Source organism: Marmota marmota, unplaced genomic scaffold (assembly GCF_001458135.2).
Source record: "Marmota marmota marmota unplaced genomic scaffold, marMar, whole genome shotgun sequence".
NCBI lineage: Eukaryota > Metazoa > Chordata > Mammalia > Rodentia > Sciuridae > Marmota > Marmota marmota.
The window spans coordinates 7866478-7875062 of NW_025999962.1; the positions used below are offsets into that span (position 1 = coordinate 7866478).

Below are 8585 nucleotides of genomic sequence, written 5' to 3' on the forward strand. Positions count from 1 at the left end.
TTTAAAAAAAAAAAAAAAAAAAATGCCAATGAACTGATGAAGTAGCCACCACAATTTTCATAACTGAGACCAAGAAGATGGGTCTCCTTGCAGCTGCCCTCACCACAAACCCAGAAGTCACCCAAAGGGAGGGTCCCACCAGGACAATGCCAAGATATTCCCAGCATGGAGGTGATTGGTTTAAGACTGGAAAAGGAAGGTGTCTCCCAGGCGGATGGTGGAGGTTTTCTGATGGCTGCTTGGCCATCCCTGAGACTCCGGCCCCTGCCTTCATCAGGCGGGTCCAGGTGGAGCACACATGGGCCAAACAGCATTCAGACTGTCCTGAGTCAGCATTCCTACATCCCTGGCTCTGGAGCACTTCCCAGGTGACGTGGGAACAGTGCAAAACTTGTGCCCGCAACAACCCCCCTCCCTCCCAGGGGCCAAGGCTCCCACCAGGAATCCAAGCTATAGGAGAAAGCACCTTTTGAGGACTTGGGAGTGGACTTCACTGAACTGCCACGCTCACAGGGTTAGAAATATCTTTTTTTTTTTTTTTTTTTTTTTGGTATTGGGGATCGAATTCAAGGGCACTCGACCACTGAGCCACTTCCCCAGCACAATTTTTTGTATTTTATTTAGAGACAGGGTCTCACTGAGTTGCTTAGCACCATGCTAAATTGCCGAGGCTGATTCTCCTACCCCAGCTTCCCTTCGCCTCCTGAGCCACTGGAATTACAGGTATGTACCACTGTGCCTGGCTGTATGTTCTTTTGTTTTGTTTGTTTGCTTTGTTTTTGGTGCTGGGGATCGAACCCAGGGCCTTGTGCATGAAAGGCAATCACTCTACCCACTGAGCTATATCCCCAGCCCTGTATGTTCTTCATCCGGCTGGTGCAAGCCTTTCCAGCCCACACTGAGGGGTGCTCCTCCAGAAAATTATTCCTAGATCTGGTATCCCCATAACCATTGGCTCAGATGACGGGCCAACTTTTGCGGCAGAGGTCATATGATTATTGGCCAAGAGTTGAAATATCAGATGAAAGTTACATACTCCTTTCAGACCACAGAGTTCTGGTAAAGTAGAAAGGATGGATTGGACTTTAAAGGCTCAAACTGTGTCTGGAAGTTCACCTGCATTGGGATGAAATCCTCCCTATTGCTCCATTACAGATTAGATCACTCCCATCAAGAGGACTGGATGCTCTCCCTATCAGCTAGTGCATGGAGGACCCCCACTAATCAGGGGGTTACAGGGGACTTAAGGGAAATAGGAGAATTAACATTGAGGCAACAGCTTCAGGCTTTAGGGGAACCTTACAGACTCCCAACCAGTGGGTCAGAGAGATTGCCAGTCAGTCTGGCCACAGCTGCACCCTCCCTCGGGCCTAAGAATGGAATAGTCAGCCCCTAAAACCTCTTTGGAAGGGTCCTGTCACTGTTATTTTGTGTACCCCAACTGCAGGAAAAGTTCAGAGATGTGTCCCTGGATTCATTACACCAGGCTCAAGCCTGGGGGTGAACTCCAGACCTCGCTGCACCCCTGAAACTGACCAGCTAGCGGAAGGAAACACCAGAGAAGACTGAGGGTCAGAAGGATGACAGCCCTCCTCTGGTCACTCGGGAAGCTCTCTAACCCGCGCATGGCCCAAGCTTGAGGAGACCACAGCCCTGCTTCAGCCACCCAGGGCCTGGCTGATCAGCACACGGCAGAAGAGAATCTTCCCACCAGGACAAACGGACTCGGTTCATCCTCTAAGACAGTCCTCCTACTGTAATGCATTGCCACCCACCTCCAGCCATATATGTAGTTCCCCGCTTGGTTTTGCTACAGATTTGATAACAGTGACTCCAACTGACTGGACCCTTGGTAACAAAATTTCCCATATATATGAATCTTGCTTATCAGGTTATCAGGTTTTCTAGGGTTTGTTTGGTGTTATTAATTTGACATTGTTAACTTATACTGTTTGACCTATATGTTGGTCTATCACTTAATTTTGGTTTCCTTTTTAATCTTAGGGGGCTCTACCCCACTCTTGCCTCAGTGGTAGAAATTTTGTGAACTGTGTGTCAAGTCAATTTATTATAGTTAGGGAATGATTATATATATTTAGGACTTGCCCCACCAGAAAGATGCTGTAATTGGATGACTATTTGTCTCTGGAAAAGACCTAGGGATCCATTAGAAAAGGATTAATCTAGGAGGTCAACAAACTTGGGGTAGAGATGAATGGCCACCCCAGAAAATTATCACCACTTCTGGTCTACTGCCTGGCCCCGGGAGGGCAGCTGGGGCTACAGAACTGTCTTGCCACACTGGAGTGTTGGCTTACAGACTGTCCTGGAAATTATTGCTAATCAAACTGCTCCGGACTTTGACATCCTGTGGTTTTCTACTCTTGGTGGATTCAAAAGCTTAATTGGCCTAGCAGGTATTCTGCCGTGAACCTGTTTATTACTCCCATGTTTGGCTCCCTGTGCCTTAAAATTATTGGGTCCACTCTAGAAGCAGCTGTTGGAAAAAAAGAGATGACAACTAAGATTGTGACATTCTATAAAGCTTTAAGCCAAGAGGATGATGATAATGTTTGATTTAAATAAATAATGATTGGGGCTGGGGATGTGGCTCAAGCGGTAGCGCGCTCGCCTGGCATGCGTGCGGCCTGGGTTCGATCCTCAGCACCACATACAAACAAAGATGTTGTGTCCGCCGAAAACTAAGAAATAAAAAATTAAAAATAAATAATGATCGTTCAAAGGCAGAAATGAAACAGGCCAGAGACCCCCACCCAGAATACCCTTACCATCATAAGCAGAAACCCCCACCATATTTTTTTTCAGTTGTAGATGGACACAATATCTTTGTGTTATTTATTTATTTTTGTATGTGGTGCTGAGGATCAAACCCAGTGACCCACACATGGGAGGCAAGCGCTCAGCCTCTGAGCCACAACCCCAGCCCCCCCCCACTATATTTGTGACATGTAAGTTCCTCTGAGCCTCTAGATACCAGCTATCAGCAAAATCTTCTGCAGGGGGCACCGTGGTTTGGTAATCGTGGTTTGTAAATGGCAGTTTGCGGAAAAAAAATTACTTTTATGTAAACGTCTGCAAAAGTGTAAAACACCAACACTCCCCGACACACACACTGGGTATAAAGTTCAAAGAATTTCTAGACTCATGGTCCAGAGGAGAATTTCAGGCATGAGCCACACTCTTGGCCAACTGCAGCCAATAAACCAGCTTCCTGAAAACCCCTCAGGTGTCCAGCCTCGCCTGTCCTGCATCCCATCATCCACCGCTCTTGTGGACATAGACACACCATTTCAATACTTTTTCATAGAAAAAAATTCACAGATCTCAGGGCTGGGGCTGTAGCTCAGTGGCAAAGCGCTTGCCTTGCACGTGTGAGGCACTGGATTCCATCCTCGGCACTGCATAAAAATAAACAAAAATCTTGTGTCCATCTACAACTAAAAAATATATTTTAAAAAATTCACAGATCTCAAGGAAACACACTCAGTTCTGACTCTTTTTTGGCCTCGCCCATGTTGGCAAGCCCTGAGCTGCCTCCCCTGCCGCCTTTTTAAAGTTTTCTTTTGAGACAAGGTCTCACTAAATTGCTCTCCTGTCACAGCTTTGGAATCACTGGGATTTCATTTTAAAAACTTAATTAAACAGAGCTGGGCGTGGTGGCCCACGCCTGTAATCCCAGCTACTCAGGGACACTGAGCGGGGAGGACCACAAGTTTGAAGCCAGCCTAGATAACTCACTGAGACCCTCTCAAAATGAAAAACCAAAAGGGCTGGGAACATAACTAGTGGGAAGAGTGTCTCTGGGTTCAGTCCCCAGTGCCAAGAAAGAAACACATTAAATATTTCTCGCATAGCCAGGGGCAGCGGCCCAGGCCTGGGATTGCAGTGTCTTGGGAGGCTGAAGCAGGAGGATCCAAGTTCAAAGCCAGCCTCGGCAATTTAGGCAGGTTCTAGGCAACTTAGTGAGTCCCTATCTCTAAATAAAATCTAAAAAGGGCTGGGGGTGTGGCTCCGTGGTTAAGCACCTCTGGGTTTAATCCCCAGTACCTTGCATTCACCCAAGCCCTACAATTTGAGGTGTACTACTGGTTTTCCATGCAATTTTTCTGTTTTTGAGCTAATATTTGTCACAGGTCTTACATTTAGACTCCGTATCCAATCAAGTTGTTTTCCTCAATGATTCTCATATTGGTAGAAACAAATCTCCTATTTCCTTTTTTTTTTTAATATTTATTTTTTAGTTTTTGGCGGACACAACATCTTTCTTTGTATGTGGTGCTGAGGATCGAACCCGGGCCGCACGCATGCCAGGCGAGCGCGCTACCGCTGAGCCACATCCCCAGCCTTCCTGGTTCCTTTTAAATCTCATGTAATACTCCCTGTTTTTTTTTTTTTTTTAAGATTTTTTTTAGTTGTTGATAGACCTTTATTTTATTTATTTATATGTGGTGCTGAGAATCAAACCCAGTGCCTCACACATGCCAGGCAAGAGCTCTACCACTGAGCCACAACAGAGAGCGAACCCGCTCCCCGGTTCTTTTGAATGAATCACTGACTCTCTGTTATGGTTTGGATGTGGTGTCCCCCAAAAGCTCACGTGAGACATGCAAGGTTTGGAGGAGAGAAGATTGGGCTATAGTCTTCACCTAATCAGTGAATTAATCCCGTGATAGGGAGGCAGGCGGGGTGTCGCTGGAGGAAGTGGCTCATGGGGCGTGGCTGTGGGGTGATATTTGTATCTGGGAGTGGAGTCTCTCTGTGCTTCCCTCCGCCACACTCTTCCTCCATGATGTCCTGCCTCACCTCAAACCCTGAGGAATGGAGCCGGCCTTCCATGGAGTAAGACCTCTGAACCAAAACTGTTCTGGTCAGATCTTTCAGTCAGAGCAGCAAAAAATCTGACTAAAACACTGTCTGTCCCCGAGGGACACACGATTCAGCCATTTGCTATATGTATGCAGTTTGTTGATTGGTTTATGGCTATGCAATAGAGATGCTCCTTCCTCCCTCCCTCCCTCCCTCCCTCCCTTCTTTTCTTTTTTTCCCAACTTAGTTTTAATTTTAGAATACTTGTAGATCTCCAGGCTCGGTGGAACATGCCTGTAATCTCAGCAACCCAGGAGGCTGAGGCAGGAAGACTGCAAGTTCAAGGCCAACCTGGACGATTTAGCAAAATCCTGCCTCAAAGAATAAAAAGGGCTGGAATGTAGCACAGCAGAAGAGCACCCTGGGTTCGATCCCATACAGGATTGGGGGATATTTGTGGATTATTAGAAAGGTCACACATACAGGAGAGGTCCCTCACATGTCTCACCTGGTCCCCCGAGTTAACACCCGACCCCACCATGGCACATTAGTCACAAGGGGGAGACCAACACTGACGCGCCACTGTTAACCGGACGCCACCCTTCCCTGGGTTTTTTAATTGTTTCAGTGGGTTTTGGTTTGGTTGCTGGGGTTGAACCCAGAGCCTCAGGTCCACCATTGGCCACACACCCCACCAAGGACACTTTTATCTTGCGAATGAGCTTGTGCAGAGCACTTCAGACTACAGCCACCTGCTTCATTTTGTCCCTGAACCTGGGGAGATGGGCAAGTAGGCCAGGATATCACCCCCTTTGTCTAAAGAAAGAGCAGGCACAGGGGTGACCTGTCACCAGGTGAACTTGCCTGGGGGCAGTGGGCACTGGGTCACAGGAGCAGCTGGCCTTTGGCATCTGGCAACATCCCTCCACCCATGACATTCTTTCCCTCAAAATATCCCTTTTTGTGACTTGTCCTTACTCTCTGGTTCTTCCTCCAGGTCATCTGGGTGCCCTCCTGCCATCCAGTCCCCTTGCTCTCTAGCCGAGGGCAGCACTTGGCTTCAGACCACTGTGTTCTTAAGCAAGCGCTTCACCCCCAGAGCCTCAGTTTCCTCATCCACAGCACGGGTGGAGTCCCTGGCGGGCTGCGGGTGCTCCTTTGACGCTCAGGCTGGGAGCCCCAACCTCACTTTCTCTAAGCTACAGGGTCACAAGGCGCAGCACCATGCAGTGTGTGACCCTGAAATCACGTGGAGATCAGTGTTGGAGGACCATCTCCTCCAACCCTGGACCCAGGTGTCTTGCTTCCTTCCGCTGAAATGCCTGCCCCTTAGAGCTGTTCCCCAGGCGCCTGAGAACCATACTGCAAGCCAGGAGGACAAGCCAGAGCGGGGCCTGACCTCGGATAAATGCCAGCTGACCCAGGCCAGAGGTGGGGCTCTTGGGGGGAGGGGCTGCCCCCTGGCAGCATTTGGAAGTGGGGTTCCCCGGGCTCCTTTCTCCACCCTGCGTTCTGGCCCTGGGCTGGCCAAGTGCGACAGAGCAGATCAGGCCAGCAGGGCGAGCCGAAGGTCGGTGGCGCCGGGTGGAGAAGGGCAGGTGGAGAGGAGGTCGTGACCAGCAGGGACCCGGCAGAAGGCAACACTGCAGCCCAAGGTCTACACAGCGGCTCTCCACCGTGACCACTGTGGGGTTCCGGGACCTGGCGAGGCAGCCTGGATCCTTCTGGTGGACGGTTCTTCCTTACTGGGGACCTGCCTGTGGGGCACACGCCGCAATCCCAGCCCTTGCCGGACTCAACTGGCCATGAGTTGTGAAGGGCGGCCGGGGGTTGCCGTCTAGACTCAATTCCCTGGCAGCAGCGAACAAAAGCCCCGGCACGGTAAGAGGCTGGGGACCTTGCTTGGTGGGACGGGCCTCTGGGGACCCGCTGAGGTCGAAGTGACCCAGCCGCCCCTGGGCTCCCTGGCCAGGCTGGCTTCCAGGATCCGGTTACACCCAGCAGCTGTGCCCTTCCGAGGACAGGCTCGTCAGCGCCTGGGACTGCTCCCCTGATGGGCTGGGGCCTCTGGGCAGGGCCTGCTGCTGCGAACCTGGAACTAAGCAGGTCTCCCTCCTGGCTGAGCCACTGGCAGGTCAGGGGCACCGGCTGGCTAGGTGAAGCTGGCGTGGGTCAGTGGGCTAAGGGGAAGATCCACCCTCACACTTTCTCGGCCCTTTCCCTGTGGCCCCACAGGTGTTTTGCAGCTCACTCTCCGTAGCCCCCTCCTTTGGATCTTCACTAAGTTTGTCAAGTGTCTCACGTACATCTTCGGAGCAAGGCAGCGCACAAGCAGAATGGAGTATAAACAAGCTCAGGGGCTCCTGGAAACCACCCTGAGACTCGGGAAGACGACAAGTCCTTCCCCAAAGGACACCACGACGTGGCTGAGTCAGGACTTGGCCATGGCCTCTGTCCCTCATGACTGCAGGTGGCCAGCACTGTTACTGCAGGCAGGCTAGCGCCACCCGGGCCATGGGGCTGGCGGTGGCATTCCTGCCTCTGTTATAAAGTGTCATTGAGAACCCCCCAGGCATGACGATGACCCATCACCAATGCCAACATGTGCCACTGTCCTGAGCACAGTACACATGGGACCTCCCCAAATCTTCCCAACACAGAGCAGGTGTCATGTCACCCCCATTTTTCAGACAAGGAAACTGAGGCCAGAGGGATGATGTAACTCGCACTGTGCCAAACACAGCAAGTCAGAACCACATCTGATGCTGCAGGGTCCCTGGTCAGATGGCAGCCCATGGTAAATTTCCCCTGGGCACCTTCCATCTGCCAAGTTCCACCCAAGTGGGACAACAGGAACCCGTAAGGAGTCCACCTGCGGCCAGTGAAGACGCCCAGCAGGTGGAACAGCCACGGTCACGTTTAATCCACACACCACCCCGAGGGTGCTCACCCGACCAGCCCGGGTCACTCACCACTTAACACGTACCTGCCTGCCGAGTGCCCACCATGTGCCGGATCCTTGCCGAGCACTGGGACACAGGAAGACAAGACTGACCTAAGGCCCGGCTCCCATGCTGGCTGCGAGGCTCAGGCCAAGTCCAGAGGTCTCAGGACCAGGAAAGCTGATGGTGTAATCCTCCATCCGAGGCTGAAGTCCTGAGAAACTGGTTGGTGGGAGGGAGAGGACCGGTGTCACGTCCTAGAGTCCCAGGGACATAAAGCCTGGTGTCTCATGGCAGGGGAAGTGTCCCAGGTCCACTTGTCCTTCTCAGTCTTTTCATTCTACTGGCCCCGGCTGACTGATGGCGCCCACCCTCGCTGAGGGTGGATCTTCCCCTTAGCCCACTGACCCACGCACCAATCTCCTCCAGAAACACCCTCACAGACACATGGAAGTAATGCATTATCAGTTTTCTAGGTGTTTCTTAATTCAGTCAAGGTGATACCTATACTTAAAATTACCCATCACAAGCTGGACACGGTGGCGCACGCCTGTAATCCCACTGGCTCGGGAGGCTGAGGCAGGAGGATTGCGAGTTCAAAGCCAGCCTCAGCAATGGCGAGGTGCTAAGCAACTCAGTGAGACCCTGTCTCTAAATAAAATACAAAACAGGGCTGGGGATGTGGCTCAGTGGTCGAGTGACCCTGAGTTCAATACTTGGTACCAAAAAAAAAAATTACCCATCGTAGAGCTGGGGATATAGCTCAGGTGGTGGAGTGCTTGTGTGTATAAGGCCCTGGGTTCAACACCCAGCACC

General features: G+C 51.1%; 1 protein-coding gene across 4 annotated transcripts in view; it reads right to left on the reverse strand.

The window, feature by feature from the left end:
* Mgat3 (beta-1,4-mannosyl-glycoprotein 4-beta-N-acetylglucosaminyltransferase) overlaps window positions 1–8585 on the reverse strand; it is a 26255-nt gene that overhangs the window by 7415 nt on the left and 10255 nt on the right. The window contains exon 2 of one of the 4 annotated variants that reach the window (XM_048803115.1): window positions 8290–8299. The exons of 2 other annotated variants lie outside the window; for them this stretch is intronic. The gene's annotated coding sequence lies outside the window, so the exon portion shown is untranslated. Of the gene's footprint in view, window positions 1–7813; window positions 7839–8289; window positions 8300–8585 lie in introns of those variants that run through there. One more of the 4 variants, XM_048803114.1, reaches the window with a different exon arrangement.